Source organism: Procambarus clarkii, chromosome 12 (genome assembly GCF_040958095.1).
Source record: "Procambarus clarkii isolate CNS0578487 chromosome 12, FALCON_Pclarkii_2.0, whole genome shotgun sequence".
Lineage (NCBI taxonomy): Eukaryota > Metazoa > Arthropoda > Malacostraca > Decapoda > Cambaridae > Procambarus > Procambarus clarkii.
In genome coordinates this window covers 27500569-27517902 of record NC_091161.1, presented here as the reverse complement: position 1 = coordinate 27517902, position 17334 = coordinate 27500569, and the positions used below count along the sequence as shown (strand labels likewise).

The window sequence follows — 17334 nt, the reverse complement described above, 5'->3', positions numbered from 1 at the left end:
ATTGTGCCGGATCGCTTTTCCTTTTCCTTATGTTTCGTTTTTCTCCCCCCTCTTCTCCTATCTGCTTGTCGTTTCCTGCCGACCTTTTGCTTGTTTTGGATTATTTCTTTGGACTTCTTTTATTTTGACGCCCGGGTGCTTGAGGAGGCATACTCTTGCACCCGTAGAACTGTAGTACCCGACGTCTCGAGCGAGGGGAACCTTTTATTGTCAATCCCCCTTTCGTCGCTGAACCCGATCTCGACGGACTGACGGTTCTTAAGGTGGCGTTTGTGGGGCGTATACTCACGACGCACCCCTAGGGGGCCCCGGCATGATCGGCGATAGCTTCCTGTTGGGTGTCCTGCCTCTAATTGTGGCTCCATGGTGGGTATGGGGGCACATTCGTGGATGAATTTGTCACTTTTCGTCTCTATGTCGTTGAATGTTTCCGTTGTACCCTCTCAGGCTCGTGGGGTGGGCGACCAAGCCCCCGAGTCGGCCTGTATTGGAAGACCAGGCTCTGTAGCTCCCGCTGCGTTGGGCCCCGACCTTGCTCCTCCTTTGACCGTCCTGACTTCTTCCCCCAGCTCCCCTCCCTCCTCTGAGGTTGGGTCGAGCCTCCAGCCCCCGGTGGTGACCACTTCGTCCCCTGGTGTGGCTAAGTCTTTCGTTGTGACTACTGCGCCTTTTGACCCCTCTCTCTCTAGGGGTTCTCAACGCCGTTCGCGCCCCAACCGCACTCGCTCGATTCCTTCCCGTGCTGATGCGTATTAGGCCTTGTTTGGTCCTGCTTCATGGGCCAAATACTTTGATCTCCTCCCTCTTGATTCTGCGCCTCCTGACGATTTCTCCCTCCATCGGCATCTTGTAGATTCCGTGGATGCGTGTGTTACTTTCAACCCCACTCGTCTCGGTACATGTGTCGTTGCTGCTCCTTCTCAGGATGCGGCTTCCCGCTTGGCTGCCTTATCTTGCCTTGGCGAGATCCCTGTTCGGGTCTCCAAGAACGTTCAGATGAATTCCAGTGTTGGCACTATTCTCCTCCCGCCCCATGTTGCAACCGGTGTTCGGAATCTGCAGGATTGCCACGATGATATTCGGCATATCCTTGATGCCCAAGGCCATTCTGTCCTCCAGGTTGACTCGTTTACTCGTCCCCCTCGTGGTCGTCGCCGTCAACCCCTTCGCGTTGTGAAGATCACCTTTGATGGTAGGACCCTTCCATCCTCTGTCATTCTTGCTGGTGCTAGGTGCTCTGTCCAGGAGTATATTCCTTCTCCTCGACTTTGTAATAAGTGCTGGAGGTTTGGGCATGGTGCCCTCCGCTGCTCTGGGACTGTCTCTCTCTGTCCTTTGTGTGGGAGTGAAGGTCACTCTAAGTCGGAGTGCACTTCTCCCCAAGCTCGCTGCCTCAACTGCGGTGAGGCCCATCCTACGTTCTCCGGTGCCTGTGTCCATTACAAGCTTGAGGCGGCCGTCCTTAACCTGAAGCACCGGGAGCGTTTGTCTTTTCCTGAGGCGAGGCGCCAGGTTCGCCGGCTCCCGCCTTATACTAACATCTCTTATGCTCGCGTGTTGCGCTCTTCCTCTCCTCGTCCTTCCCCCCTTCCTCAGACTCTCAACCGTTTCCGGGCCTTGGACCCTGATACGCCCACTGCCCCCTCCTCTGTTCCTTTGAGTTCTTTCCCGAGGGGTCCCCCTCCTGGTCCTCTGTCTGGGGTTCCCCTTCTTTCAACCCGGTCTGTCATGTCTCCTGTGTCTTCTTCCTCGTCCCCCTCCGATCCTCCTTCCCATCCTCTTCCTCCATCTATCGGCTCTCCCCGCCGCCTGTCGGTGCAGGCGGATGTCCATCGCTCTCCTAACGGCCGTCGTGTGTGCTCTCGTTCGGCTTCTCCTGTTGAGACACTGGAATCCGTTGCCCGGTACGTAGTTGCTGGGACACCTGTCTCTTTAAGTCAGAAGCGTAAGCCTGGCTCCTCTCCTTCCTCTTCCCCGGCGGGTAAGAAGGCTTCGCTTTCTTCCTTAGCTCCTACTTCTGGCTCTGTTGCTCCTTCCCCTCCCGTTTCAGTGGTTGCGCCCCCTGTTCCTGCTATGGAGGTTTCTTTGGCCCCTGCTTCCCTTTCGGTTGCTGCTCTTGCTGGGGTGCGCTCCCCTCTTTCTACTCCCCCTCTTCCTACTGCTGTCCTTGACTGCTCCTCTCCGTTGTCTCCTCCTCCTCCGGACCCCACCCGCCCACCTCTGATCTGTTCTCCCGTTTCCTTCCCTCCGTCTTTGCTCAGTTTACCCTATGCCCCCTAACCCTGACTTTGCTGACCCTGATCCCGACCCTGATATTCTTTAACGTGCTCTGTTGCTCTTTCGCCTTTGTCTCTTCCTTGTTCTCTGTTTTTGTCCTTTCTCTTCTCGTCGTTGTCCATTCTTCAATGGAACGTTCGAGGTTATTACGCCAATTTCCTCGAACTCCAACTTCTGATTTCGCGGTTTTCGCCCCTTTGTGTCTGTCTCCAGGAGCCAATGCTTGGTGCTCGTCCTGGTCGTTTTCGTGGCTATTCCTTTCTCTCCCCCCCCCCCCCCCCCAGCCATTGCTGGGACTTCTAATTCTTCTGCTCTCTTGATTCGTGCAGATGTTCCCTTTGTTCCTTTACTTTTTCCTTCGCCTCTCCATTGTTCTGCTGCTCGTATCTTTGTGGGGAAATGGTACACAGTTTGTTCCATTTATCTCCCCCCGAGTGTCCCGCTCTCTTCCTGATTTGAAACACCTCCTAGACTCCTTGCCGGAGCCTGTGCTCCTGCTGGGTGACTTCAATTGTCGTCATTCTCTTTGGGGTGACGTTCTGACGAATACCCGGGGTCGCCTCCTTGAGCCGTTTCTCCTATCTTCTTCCCTGTCTCTTCTGAATTTTGGTGAGCCCACTCATTCGGACTCTCGGACTCGCACCCTTTCTTGTCTTGATCTTTCTCTCTGCTCTTCTTCTCTTTACTTAGATTTCACGTGGCAGGTTCTTGATGACCTCCATGGAAGTGATCATTTCCCCATCCTTGTTTCCTTTTTCTCTTTTCGCCCTTCCCTCTCTTTCCCTAGGTGGCAGTTTGCTAAGGCAGACTGGACCCTATTTACCCTCAGTGCTGCTCTCTCTGACCTCTCCCTTCTGCCTCTCTCTCGCGCTCTCCTCCTTTTTCATGACACCGTCTTCAACGCTGCCCTCCGCTCTATTCCTCGCTCTTCCTCTCGGGGTCCACGGAAGTGCGTTCCCTGGTGGAATGTGGACTGTGCTCGGGCTGTCCGCTGTAAGCGTGCAGCCTGGAAGAGGCACCGCCGTAGGCAGACGACCGATTCTTTTCTTTCGGAAAGCGAGTGCGGTGGCCCGTAGGGCCATCCGTACGGCTAAACGTGAATGTTGGGCATCTTATGTCTCAACAATTACGTTCGAAACCCCTCTGGCCCAGATCTGGAAGCGTATCTGCAAGATAGCGGGCAAGTTCGTTCCCGATGTTTCACCGGTCCTTCACCTCCATGATACTCTTGTGGCGGACCCGTTGCAGGTCGCTTCCGAACTGGGTTCCCACTTTTCTTCTGTTAGCTCTGGTCTTCATCTTCCCCAATCTTTCCTTCTTCGTAAACCTGTCCTTGAGTCTCGTCCTTTAGATTTCTGCACTCATCTTCAGCTTCCCTATAATGATCCCTTCTCTCTCTCTGAACTTCGTTCTGCCCTGGCCCTCTGCGGTTCTACGGCGGCGGGCTCCGTTGGTATTCATTATGAGATGCTTCGCCATCTCCCTCCGAGCACGTCTCAGTATTTACTGAGTTTGTATAATCGGATCTGGGAGTCGTCGTCAGTCCCTGAGGACTGGCTCGATGCCGTTGTCCTCCCTGTTCGCAAACCGGGGTCTCTGGGTACTTCCCCTAAGGACTTTCGCCCTATTGCTCTCACGAGTTGTGTCTGCAAACTCTTTGAACGTATGGTTAACGTTCGTCTGATGTGGTTCCTGGAACACCATCACCCCCTCTTCCCTTCTCAATTTGGTTTCCGCAAGTGCCGCAGCACGACAGATGTCCTGGTGAACTTGGAGGTCTATATTCGCACTGCTTTTGCTGCGAAGACCTCCGTTGTTGCCGTCCTTTTTGACCTGGAAAAGGCTTACGACACCACTTGGCGTTATCATATCCTATCTCAACTTCATTCTTTTGGCCTTCGTGGTCATCTCCCTCTCTTTCTCCGCAGCTTCCTCTCTCGTCGTTCCTTTCGGGTGCACCTTGGTACCGCTCTCTCTCCCTCTTTTCAGCAATACGAAGGTGTGCCCCAGGGTAGTGTTCTGAGCACTACTCTTTTTCTGGTTGCCCTCAATGGTCTTCTTTCCTCTCTTCCTTCTGGTGTCTTCTCCGCTCTCTATGTCGATGATCTTACCCTTTGTTGTCAGGGTGATGATTCGCCTCTCCTTCAACGCCGGCTTCAACTTGCAATTAATGCCGTGTCGTCTTGGGCCACTGATCATGGCTTCAAGTTCTCTACTTCTAAGACTTGTGCCATGACATTTACGCGGAAACGGGTTGTTCTTCGTCCCTCTTTGTCACTTTATGGTCAACCCCTTGAATACAAAGATTCCGCGAAGCTTTTGGGGTTATTCCTTGACACTCGTTTGTCTTGGTCTCCCCATATCTCTTACCTCCGTGTTGAGTGCTCTAAGGCCCTTACCCTCCTTCGGGTCTTGTCCCATACTTCTTGGGGGGCAGATAGGCGCGCACTCCTTGCTTTACATCCCTCTCTCGTCCTGTCTAAGCTCGATTATGGTTGCCCTGCTTGCTCGTCTGCTTCTCCTTCTACTCTTCGCCGTCTTGATGCTTTGCACCATACTGGGTTGCGCCTCAGTTTTGGTGCCTTTCGTTCGACTCCCGTCCTTAGCTTGTATGTTGACACTGGCTTCCTGTCTCTCCAGGACCGCCGTGATCGCTACTGTCTTCGCTATCTTGCGCGGTCCTTGCAACATCCTTCCTCTCGCCTCTGTCGTGCTTTAACTTTTACCCCTCCTGCGGTTCCTGTTCCTCTTCACCACCTCCCTCTTTCTTTCCGGTTATCTCGCCTGCAGGATTCTCTTTCCGTTCGTATTTCTGATGTTTCTCCACGTGTTGTTCCTTCTTTGCCCCCGTGGAGGGTCCCTCTTCCGCGGTTTTGTACATCCTTGACCCGTATCACTAAAGCTTTTACCCCTCCTACGGTTCTAAAACGCCTTTTCCTCGAGCACTTTTTTTCTCACTCCCGCTCCGTTTCTGTCTTCACCGATGGGTCTAAGTCAGCGGATGGTGTTGGCTACTCTGTTGTTTTTCCTGATCGCACTTATATGTGTCGCTTGCCTCCGGAGACTAGCATCTTTACAGCGGAACTTTATGCTATTCTCTATGCTCTTCGTCTCCTACTTTCTCGTTGTCAGTCTTCCTTTGTAGTTGTTGTTGACTCTCGTAGTGCCCTCATGGCTCTCGGGTCCTTTAATCCAGTTCATCCAGTGGTTGTCGAGATCCAGCATTGGCTGTTTCTCGTTCACAGTAAATTTAAGTCGGTTGAGTTTTGTTGGGTTCCCAGCCATATTGGTGTGTCTTTAAATGAGCGTGCGGATGCTGCCGCCAAGGAAGCTGTCCGCTCTTGTCCCATCTCTCGTAAGGGCATTCCGTATTCCGACTTTTACCCGGTTAGCCATTCCTCAGTCCTTACCCGTTGGCAGGCTTCTTGGTTGTCTGTTACTGGTAACAAGCTACGTACTCTTAAATGTTGTGTTTCCTCGTGGCAGTCCTCCTTCCACCGTAACCGGCGGTGGGAAACAGCTCTGGCGAGGTTACATATTGGCCATACTCGCTTAACCCATGGTCACTTGATGGAGCGCCACCCTGCTCCTTATTGTCCTAGTTGCATTGTCCCTCTTACGGTCGTGCATGTCCTTCTTGAATGTCCTGACTTCCAGGACGAGCGTATGTCTTGCTTTCCGACCGCCCCTCGCGGTCACCTGTCCCTCGATAGAATTCTTGGTGACTCGGATACTTTTGATATCGTTCGCCTTATGCGTTTTTGTTCTCGTATTGGCATCCTTGGTGATATTTAGCGCCCTCTGATTATTTTGCGTCTTTGATGGTGCTACATAGCCTTCCCGGTTTGGTGCCTTCTTTTGATAATTACTTACTTTCTATAACAAAACAATTTATTCACAAAACAAAACTAAAACTACTACACAGTGACTTTACGTTACTTTACTGTCACTCCAGTGGCACATTCAAGAAGAGCTAATCAACAGCCTGATGGACCCACGGTATCCTTATCCCGTCGTCACTGACTGAACAAAGTGGTGCCCACTGGTGACGCAAGCTTGCAATCAATATTTTCACGGTGATCAATACTATAATCACAAAAACTTGTCTGGCGCTCGCTGCCCTCAACGAGATACCAAGTAACAAGGCGGTTAATCCAAGAATGATAACCCCTTATAAAAAAATATTAAGTTAACACTTGTCTCAGGACAATCGACAACAAAAGTTACTCTAATTGAATTTAAACAATTACGTTAACACACACGTGTCTCAACGACACTTTATGGCAGCAATAACTCGTAAATCAATTAATTACATCAACTTGAAAGTCAAGTATTTGGTGAGTAATTCCCAATTAATTACTGAATACAACAGCCTATTAATTCAGACGAGTATTGATAAATCCTACTGTCTCTCAACTGACAGTTCTCTTCCGGTCTTACGACAAGATTACCTTAACGAGGGTAGACTACTGTACCACACACAAGGTTACAAGACACTCCGTGTAAACAACACCACCACCTGGTGAATTCACTAAGTGGCGGTTACTAATCCTCTTTAATTAGCTACGAGTGCTTAATCACTCTGTCCGCAGACAGATCTGATCAGTCCAACAAATTACAGCAGCTTAATTACAGCGCAATTGACTCCGATCATAACAGACCGTCAACCCTTACGTTAATCACTCAATTAAGGACAGCTCGTTAAATCGTTAACACTACGTTAGTCTTCACTTGACAATTCCTCCACTGCGTGAACTTCACTGTGACTGTTGCCTTTACACGTCCCTACGTTAATAACAACAATGTTCAACGAACAAGTGACCTCGTTAAGTAAATCGTGACCCCCGGTGACGTTAACTGACTTTAATTCTCATGGAATCTTTTACAGTACACAACGCCTTCCACCAAGGACAACTTGTTTACGGTTTACACACGGTACAACACAGTACATCACAGTACAACACAGCACATCCTTGCCACTCACGGCAAAACTTGTAAATGACTTCCCTCAGTAAATTATCCACCAATAATTCACACTTTACCACAACACAAGTGTTGTGGTGAAGGCCTCGTAGGGGGCCTCGTAGCCAGGTGGATAGCGCGCAGGACTCGTAATTCTGTGACGCGGGTTCGATTCCCGCACGAGGCAGAAATAAATGGGTAAAGTTTCTTTCACCCTGAATGTCCCTGTTACCTAGCAGTAAAATAGGTACCTGGGTGTTAGTCAGCTGTCACGGGCTGCTTCCTGGGGGTGGAGGCCTGGTCGAGGACCGGGCCGCGGGGACACTAAAGCCCCGAAATCATCTCAAGATAACACAACAGTAAAATTTATAACCAAGGGAAACCTCCCTGTTACCACTTTCACTGCTGAAAAAGGGAATCAAATTACAGGAATACATATGCGGCACATAGAGAAAAATAGAAGCAAATAACTCACTTTACTCTACCTCTGAATGTGTCACTAGGTGTCCTCACACACGTCAAAAATCAGTTGGGCCCAACCTCAACTTGATGACGGCAAACAGGGTAGACTCACACGTCTCCAATTCCCATTCACCTCACCAGGTGGTCACAGGGACAGAGGACAGACGGAACACTGGGGGCGAACCCAGCTTCAGAGTTTTACTACCCAAACGGAAACAGTGTACTTATATCAATCAGCGGGCCTGCAACACTCCCTTTCACTCATATACCCGTCAATCACACTCCCATTGCTGCTGCTCGATGATGACGTAGGCGTCCTCACTTCCTACACGTGGTCAGGTGGAGCACAGGGTCCTAGACCACGGGGTTAGCTCCACACACAGAGACCAGGGTGGCGCGACACACCGGCTTAGGCAGACCAGGGTGCGCCCACAACAGCAGGGATGCGGTACCACGCCTTTCCACTCGACACAGTACCCCAGGATACGACAGTACATGGTGTTACACGGTACACAAGACCCGAGACGGAGTCCTTCACTGTTCCTCAGAATTAGAACTTTTAAGGTTTCTCTCATAACACTGAAACCTTCTCTTGCACGTCTCACTGCAGTACCTTCAAGCACAGATACGATAGATGGCGGATGTCACTTCGTAGCTCGATAATTAACAGCCTCACTCAGTCCAGTTGCTCTAAGATGGCGTCCCACAATTACGCGGCTAGGTGACAAGTTCACACAGTTCGGTACAAGCACCTTTCCGATTACCGGATTCTTACGGACGGCACATGGAAAGATAGCAAGATGATAGGCGTGACTTTAGTAACATTGCAGGCGGTATTTCCCGATGCTTGGCCTAGCACGGGAAATTACGTCCTCTTACAGCAATGTTCAAGGTAAGAATGTCTTTTCCCGCCAAGGCTGCCTCTGGGGTACCATGCTGTACCCCTCAGCGTCTTGGCCAATCACTGTTCAGCATTCCTGAGGCCCAGGAGCCTTGGCCAATGGCGTACCTGCCTCATGACACTACCCCCTCTCTCACGAGGTGGACACGTGATAGGGGGGGGGGGTGGTCTATGGCCGTTAACCCTCCATACCTCCCTCTCTACACTTGACTTGTACAAAATTTCCCTGAAATCAACTCCCTTCTGTAAATTCCGTCACAGACCTGATACAGCGATCAGAATGACATCAATGGCTAGCAAATGTCATGGGCTGTCCAACGACACCCAACACGACTGTGGAAAAGATATATTCAGAAAGTTGAATCACGGTGCACATCACTGTTGCACTATGCAATTTCGTACTTAATTCAGTGCACGAGAGAGCAGGAAAAATGTCCCCTGACACACAGGCTCTAGCAAGGAGTCCAGGAGGCATTTCAGATCAGGAAGAGAAAGCGGGACACTCGGGGGGGGAGATAAATGGAACAAACTGTGTACCATTTCCCTACAAAGATACGAGCAGCAGAACAATGGAGAGGCGAAGGAAAAAGTAAGGGGACAAAGGGAACATCAGTGCGAATCAAGAGAAGAAGAATAATTAGGAGCAACAGCTGGGGGGGGGAGGGGGAGAGAGGAATAGCCACGAAAACGACCAGGACGAGCACCAAGCATCGGCTCCTGGAGACACACAAAGGGGCGAAAACCGCGAAATCAGAAGTTGGAGTTCGAGGAAATTGACGTAATAACCTCGAACGTTCCTTTGAAGAACGTTCTCATCGACAAGAAGAGAAAGGACAACAACAGAGAACAAGGAAGAAACGAAGGCGAAAGAGCAATATAGCACGTTAAAGAATATCAGGGGTCGGGATCAGGGTCAGCAAAGTCAGGGTTAGAGGGCATAGGCAAACTGAGCAAAGACTGGAGGGAAGGAAGCGAGATAACAGACCAGAGGGGGCGGGCGGGGTCCGGAGGAGGAAGAGGAGGAGACAACGGAGAGGAGTAGTCAACGGCAGCAGCAGAAAGAGGGGAGCGCACCTCAGCAAGGGCAGCAACCGAGAGGGAAGTGGGGGCCAAAGAAACCTCCATAGCAGGAACAGGAGGCACAACCACCGAAATGGGAGGGGATGGAGCGATAGAGGCAGAAGTAGGGGCCGAGGAAGAAAGCGAAACCTTCTTACCCGCCGGGGAGGAGGGAGGAGAGGAGCCAGGCTTACGCTTCTGACGTAAAGAGACAGGCGTCCCAGCAACTACGTACTGGGCAACGGATTCTAGCATCTCAACAGAAGCCGAACGAGAACACACGCGACGGCCGTTTGGAGAGTGATGGACATCAGCCCGCACCGACAGGCGGTGGGGAGAGTCAAGAGACAGAGGGGAAGGAGGAACGGAGGGAGACGAGGAAGGAGACACAGGAGACGAGACAGACTGGGTAGAAACGAGGGGAACTCCAGACAGAGAACCAGGAGGTGGATCCTTCGGGACAGAACTCAAAGGAACAGAGGAGCGGGCAGTGGGCGTATCAGAGTCCAAGGCCCGGAAACGGTTGTGGGTCTGAGGAAAGTGGGAAAGACGAGGAGAGTAAGAGCACAACACGCGAGCATAAGAGACGTTAGCATAAGGTGGGAGCCGGCGAACCTGGCACTTCGCCTCAGGAAAAGATAAACGCTCCCGGTGCTTCAAGCTGAGGACGGCTGCCTCAAGCTTGTAATGAACACACGCATGGGAGAAGGTAGGATGGGCCTCACCGCAGTTGAGGCAACGAGCTCGGGGAGAAGTGCACTCCGACTTAGAGTGACCTTCGCCTCCACTCAAAGGACAGAGAGAGACAGTTCCAGGAGCAGCGGAAGGGCACCATGCCCAAACCTCCAGCACTTGTTACAGAGCCTAGGATAAGGAATGTACTTCCTGGACAGAGCACCTGGCACCAGCAAGAATGACAGAGGGTGGAAGGGTCCTACCATCAAAGGTAATCTTCACAACCCGAAGGGGTTGACGGCGACTACCACGAGGGGGACGAGTAAACGTGTCCACCTGGAGAGTAGAATGGCCCTGGGCAGCAAGGATATGTCGAATATCGTCGTGGCAGTCTCGCAGAGCCCGAACACCGGTCGCAACATTGGGCGGGAGAAGAATAGTGCCAACACTGGCGTTCAACTGAACGTTCTTTGAAACCCGAACAGGGGTCTCGCTAAGGCAGGATAAGGCAGCCAAGCGGGAAGCTGCATCCTGAGGAGCAGCAGCAACGACACGTTTACCGAGACGAGTGGGGTTGAAAGTAACAGAGGCATCCACGGAATCAACGAGATGTCGATGGAGGGAGAAATCGTCAGGAGGCGCAGAATCAAGAGAGAGATCAAAATATTTGGCCCACAAAGCGGGACCAAACAAAGCTTGATAGGTATCAGAACGGGAAGAAATCGAGCGAGGGCGGCCGTGGCGAAGATGGCGGTGAGGACTCCCAGAGAGAGAGGGGTTAAAAGGCACAGTGGTCAAACTAGAGATAGAGCCGCGGCAGGGGACGAGGTAGTCACCACTGGGGGCTTGGGGCTCGATCCAACCACAGAGGGGGGAGGGGAGCCAAGGGAAGGAGTCAGAGAGGCCAGAGGAGGAGCAAGGTCGGGGCCCAATGCAGCGGAGGTACAGAGCCCGGTCTTCCAGCACGGACCGACTCGGGAGCTTGGTCGCCACCCCACGAGCCTGAGAAGCTAAAAAGATACAGCAGAAACAGTAGATTTCATCGCTACGAAAAATCAACATTCATTCACGAATGTACCCCCACACCTACCATGGAGCCACAATTAGAGGCAGGACACCCAACAAGAAGCTATCGCCGATCATGCCGGGGCCTCCTAGGGGTGCGTCGTGAGTATACGCCTCACAAACGCCACCTTAAGAACCGACAGTCTGTCGAGATCGGGTTCAGTGACGAAAGGGGGATTGACAATAAAAGGTTCCCCTCGCTCTCGACGTCGGGTACTACAGTTCTACGGGTGCATGAGTAAGCCTCCTCAAGCACCCGAGCATCAAAATAGTAGTAGTCTAAGGGAATAACCAGAACAAGCATAAGGTCGGCAGGAAACGGCAAGCAGATAGGAGAAGAGGGGGGAGAAAAACGAAACAAAAGGAAAAGGTGCTCAGCATAATTGGAGAGGATGGCAGCAGGAGCACAAGGCTAGAAAAGGACAGAAGACAGTCCCAAGGAGCATCACACTCCGGCAGCCGCCCACTAAGCCCGTCATAGAAAACATGTTTTCGAAATCCAGTAGCTACAAAACGTGTCATACGAAATCCAGTAGCTACACTCTTGATCTTGGGCAATATTGCTCAAACCTCAATGCAGCATTTCATCGTGTTCATAGTCGGTTAGAATATAAAACCCGAAGGTGGGAAACATTTAGCTCATACATGTAGAATAGTGAATTGAAATCCAGGTAGAGAATATGGGGTACCATCCTCGCTGGGGGGGAGGGTGGGGGTTAGCCCGTATATTGGTTCTCCAACCTATCCTCTTACAAATTACCTCTGATTTTTTCTGGTTTCTCTGCAGTAGTGAATTGCTTTTTAATGGAGGTGAAGCTTCCTCTTAAATTCCTGCGAATGAGATAAATTCTGGGGTCAGATATTGAATCTAGCTCTACCCTACTTTTAAACAGGAATGCATCCCACACAAAACTGGATAATGAAAGGTAATACCCAATATCCAATAAGTAATGATTCTAGCATAGTACGCCTCCAAACTGTCTAAATATCAGTTAAACGACCTATATTGACCTTTAAATATAGGACACAATATTCGCCAATATTGCGACTCTTGCCAATTTAAAGACCGCCAACGCCTGTTCATATTCCTCTTCAGGAAGCTGTTCTTGCATCATGGTAATAAAAACACCTCGCGAGGCGTTTTTAAACTATTAGCCACAGTTTAATACGTCCCAATTTGTTACATAATTATAACAAAATGATGGTTTGCCCGTCAACAATACATTATGGACCTCGGGGGCACGCCATCTAACATGTCGGGGAATTCGCTTAAGTCAGTAAGTAACCGTCCTTAATATCCTGTCACGGTCGCAAATGTTGGGCTGTCTCTTTCTTTCTACAGTCACCTCCAAGTAGTATTAGCGATAACTGTTACTTACTGTAGCCCTGCGGGTCTTCACTCCATCCTCGTGGCGCCACTGTTTGCCCGGAGAGTTTCCCAGTCAATCTCCAGACGGCCTTAGCCAGAAGACGAGTGGGAACACGATCTACTCTCTTCCAATCGTGTGCCCACCCCGACAAGGGCTCTACTGATAACTGAAAGGTCGCCAACTGGTGTTTCCCGTGTCCAGTAACACGTCAGTGGTACCGTGGGATTGTGGTAATCAAATCTAGTAACAGGCAGGTATATGTCTCTATCACTCTCACTCTTTCAATGGACTCTATAGCAACAAGCAATGGAGGGATAATACAAACGCGAAGGTGGTTTTGGATTTTACTTAAAACATTAAGGTATTTTATCTCTATATCAGCAACAAGGCGATGAAGTACATGGCAGCAGATCACTCCCTCTTCTTAAACTGGAACGCACAGAGATGGCAACACTCCCCTTCCTGTCATTCCCAGCTGCCAAGCCCCCATCACTGTATAATCTTTCTGTACTCGTTTTCCTGGCATTAAGCGCGTATTTCTTTAAATTCACAGTAAACACAATACTGGCAATTAACACAATAACTTGCTATAATGGCGTTAAATGCAATAATCACTGCACTGGTCTTAAGCTCAATAAATCATTTAAATGGCAATTAACACAGTAACATACAGTAATGGCATTAAACACTGTATATCACAGTAATGGTAATAAATGCAATAAATCACTGCACTGGCCTTGAACACCGTAAGTCACTTCAATGGCAATAACACAGTAAATCACTGTACACATGAATGTTATTCAATACTCCAGCATATATATATATATATAGATCATTTCATCAATATCAATAATGAGATAATACTAGGCACACAGCCTTACACCAATAACTGGTACATTTTATACATATATGTATATATATATGTATATATATGTGTATATATATACACACACATACTCTGGCATAATTTATAATATTAATGTCACATGAAAGTAACTATCCTCGACACAGCAATCTCTTCGATAAATCACAGGCGCACTCACACACCACATATATATTTCGTGAGAGCTCTCTACAGCCTCACTCCTCACAACTGTGCCTTACTATGACATAGACATTGGTGAGCCCTGCTTACGACATAGATGATACTCTGGCTAAATAGCTGACTAAAGGGGAATGGGGAGGGAAAACTGAATTACCTACTTCCACCTCAATGATGTGGACGCGCCCTCTGTTGAGAGTTGAATTGAAGCTCCTGGTCCCGGCTCTCGACTCGTTGTAGGGAACGCCCCCACACACACTGATACTCTCTCCAGGAACCTCTTCAACACCTCAAAAAAAAAAAAACGCGTCTTCACTGTGCTCTATCCTCTGCAGGCCTGTGCTCCTCCACAACTTCTTGAAGGGTTGGAGTCGGCCTCCTGGACGTCGACTTCTCCTCACAACTACGTCTGCAGTCCTTTCTTTCGGCTGCAGTCGTCCTGATTCCCAGCCAGTTTTCGTTCTTCTCCTGCCTCTCGGTGGATTGGCCCAGCTGCTACGTCATCACTAAACGGGTGAACTGCTCAGACGTCCCATACGTCACTGCACAGACTTCTCTTCTTGCAATGCACCTGTCACTGGAGCACTTGCTGCTCAATTCTCGTCGATTCCTTCTTCGGTCCAACACATGGAATAAAGGAAGATCTCACAGGGTGCTTGCAGACTACTGGGTGACCCGTAAAATCCACCAGAGTGGGGTATACTGTGAAACTGACAGGACCCTTGATCGCACGTCCGACCTCCTCGACGTGTCATGTCAAACTGCTGGCGCCACCGGGGCGCGATGTCCGGACCCCCTGCTCTCATGACATCATACTTGCCAGGGGCGTTTCTCATTGGCTCCCTGTGCCACGTCACTGTTCCTCACCAATCTGGTGCCACTGACGTCACAACGTCTTGGCGGGAAATCGTAGTGTCCGGCGCCATCTTGGCGTCCTAAAGGGCCTAAGCCACTGGCCAAAACACTCTTCTTTTGCGAATTTCTCGCCAATGCGAGAACACCTAATGCTCCCACATATGTCAAATTGTTCCCCAGAACACAGAGAACGTTCGGGTAAAGTGGATATGACTCTTACAGCTGGCGTGGGAGAAATATAAGGGGGGAAAGGAACACCATCACAGCCTATATACTTACTATCCTGTGTCCTACCACCAGATTCCCCATAGCCGTTCCCGTAAAGAACATTACGGCTGCTACTGTGGTGAAACAACTATTGAAGATCTTCACCCAGTATGGATTTCCAAGAGTGTCAAAGTGACTGTGGCACCAACTTCACCAGTAATCTCTTCAAGAAGACGCTGGAAGAGTTCAACATTCACTCAGGTATTATCCAGCCCCTATCATCCTGCTTCACAGGGTTCTCTTGAACGTAGTCACCAAACGATTAAGTCACTCCTAAAGAAATTTGGAATGAAACCATGAAAGACTGGGACAAACAACTTGACATCATCATGTGTATTTTCAGAAGTCTCCCAAATGAGTCTCTAGGAGTATCTCCTTATGAGATGCTCTACAGACGTAATTGCCGTACTCCTCTCAAAGCTTTTAAAGACTCTGCGTGATTCCACCTTCAGTGACCCTCTGAATGTGCTCCAGTTTCTTCAAAACTTAAAGCACATTCTCGAGAGTGCGTAAATTTACCAACACCAATTTGTTAAAAGCTCAAGATAAAATGAAGACTCATTTTGACCAGCGCAGTAAAATTAGGAAATTTCAACCAGGAGACTTCATTCTAGCATATTTTCCAATCCCTGGTTCTCCATTGCCTAAAAAGGTTTTCAGGACCATACCGCATCAAGGAGTGCAGAGAACAACAACTACGTTCTTGAGACTCCAGATAGGCGGCGGAAGACCCAGTTGTGCCACGTCAACCTCCTGAAGCAGTATCAAGGTACTCCCCCCACTGTGTTAGTATCATTATCCACATTTCAAGGTCCATACCTCCACAGTGAGACCTTCCCTGCTTCTCCTCCCAGCACTAACAATGAGTCAGTGCCTTCCAACTCGGAAATCCTAACTGATTTTCATAAATATTTGCAGGACTGTAATAGTGCTCCTCTCATAAGAATCTTCAAGGAACATCAGAAGTTGTTCTGCGATGATCCACAAGAGTGTAATGTGGTTCAGCACATCCAGCTACTTCCTGACACCCGGCCAATTCCTCAACATTTCTACCGAATCAGCCCGAGCAAAAAGGAAGTTATGCGTGCTGAAGTACAGTACCTCCTGGATCATGGGCTGGCCACCCCTTGTGAGTCCCCTTGGGCCTCATCCTGCATCTTGGTGCCGAAACCGCACGGTAAAGTGAGGCTGTGTACCGACTACAGGAAATTGAATCTTGTGACTGTCAAGGATGCTTACCCATTACCTAGAATAGATGACATCCTTGACGCCATTGGTAATGCTCGGTATTTATCCCAACTAGACTTACTCAAGGGATACTACCAACTATGTTTGACAGAGCGAGCTAAGGAAATATCTGCCTTCACCACTCCTTTTGGCCTTTACAGATATGAACGCCTTCCATTTGGACTATGTAATGCCACGGCCACCTTCCAGCGAGGTGCCAACCACGTCATCCATGGCTTAGATCACACCTACGCCTACTTGGAGGATATCGTTGTGGCAACCAACACCTGGAACGAACATCTGCTCCAGCTGCAACGATTGTTCGCCAAGCTCCTGACAGCCGGCCTCACCAACTTGGGCAAGTCCACCTTTGCTAAAGGTAAAGTGGTTAAAGGTTATCTTGGTCATGTGATAGGGAGTGGCAGCCTAGCTCCGTTAAACATACACACTCAAGCCATCCAGCATTACCCACAGCCTACCACCAGGAAGCAGCTCCTGCGCTTCCTTGGGTCTTGCTTCCTACTACCGTAGGTTTGTGAAGAATTTTAGTACGGTAGCGACACCATTGATCACTCTAACCAGCCCCAAGCAACGGTATCATTGGACCATTCAGCAAACCATTGCTTTTGAACAACTAAAATCTCTGTTCTGTTCTAATCCCATTCTCGCCTCGCCAGATATCACGAAGCCCTTCATCCTTCATGTCGACGCAAGTGGCACCGGCATCGGGGGCGTCCTAATGCAACAACGAGGCGAGGAGGTTCTTCCTGTTAGCTACTACAGCTACAAGTTGAAGCCACACCAAAAGAACTACAGCACTATCGAAAAGGAACATCTCTCCATCGTCCTGAACTTTGAGCACTTTGAGTCTTGCCTACAAGGTACTCAGTCTACCACCATCAACTCGGACCACAATCCCCTACGCTTCTTGCAGAAAGTATAATTCAACAATCAACGACTTCTACGATGGGCTTTGTATCTGCAGAATTTCAACCTGGAAATCTTCTACATCAAGGGTTCTTACAACATCATAGCAGACGCTCTCTCCAGAGTCTATGAGGTAGAGGCAGCTACACATACCACTCTACCATCTGAAGGAGTAACTTGACCCGTAAGAGCAGGCTTCGGGGGAGAGTTGTGACGGTAATCTCTTTCAAGAGAAATTGAGCCTG

The 17334-nt window shown here is 49.7% G+C and overlaps 1 long non-coding RNA gene across 1 annotated transcript in view; it reads left to right on the top strand.

Annotated features, from left to right (window-relative positions):
- LOC123772959 (uncharacterized) overlaps positions 1 to 17334 on the top strand; it is a 249307-nt gene that overhangs the window by 110070 nt on the left and 121903 nt on the right. The gene's annotated exons all lie outside the window — the stretch shown is intronic.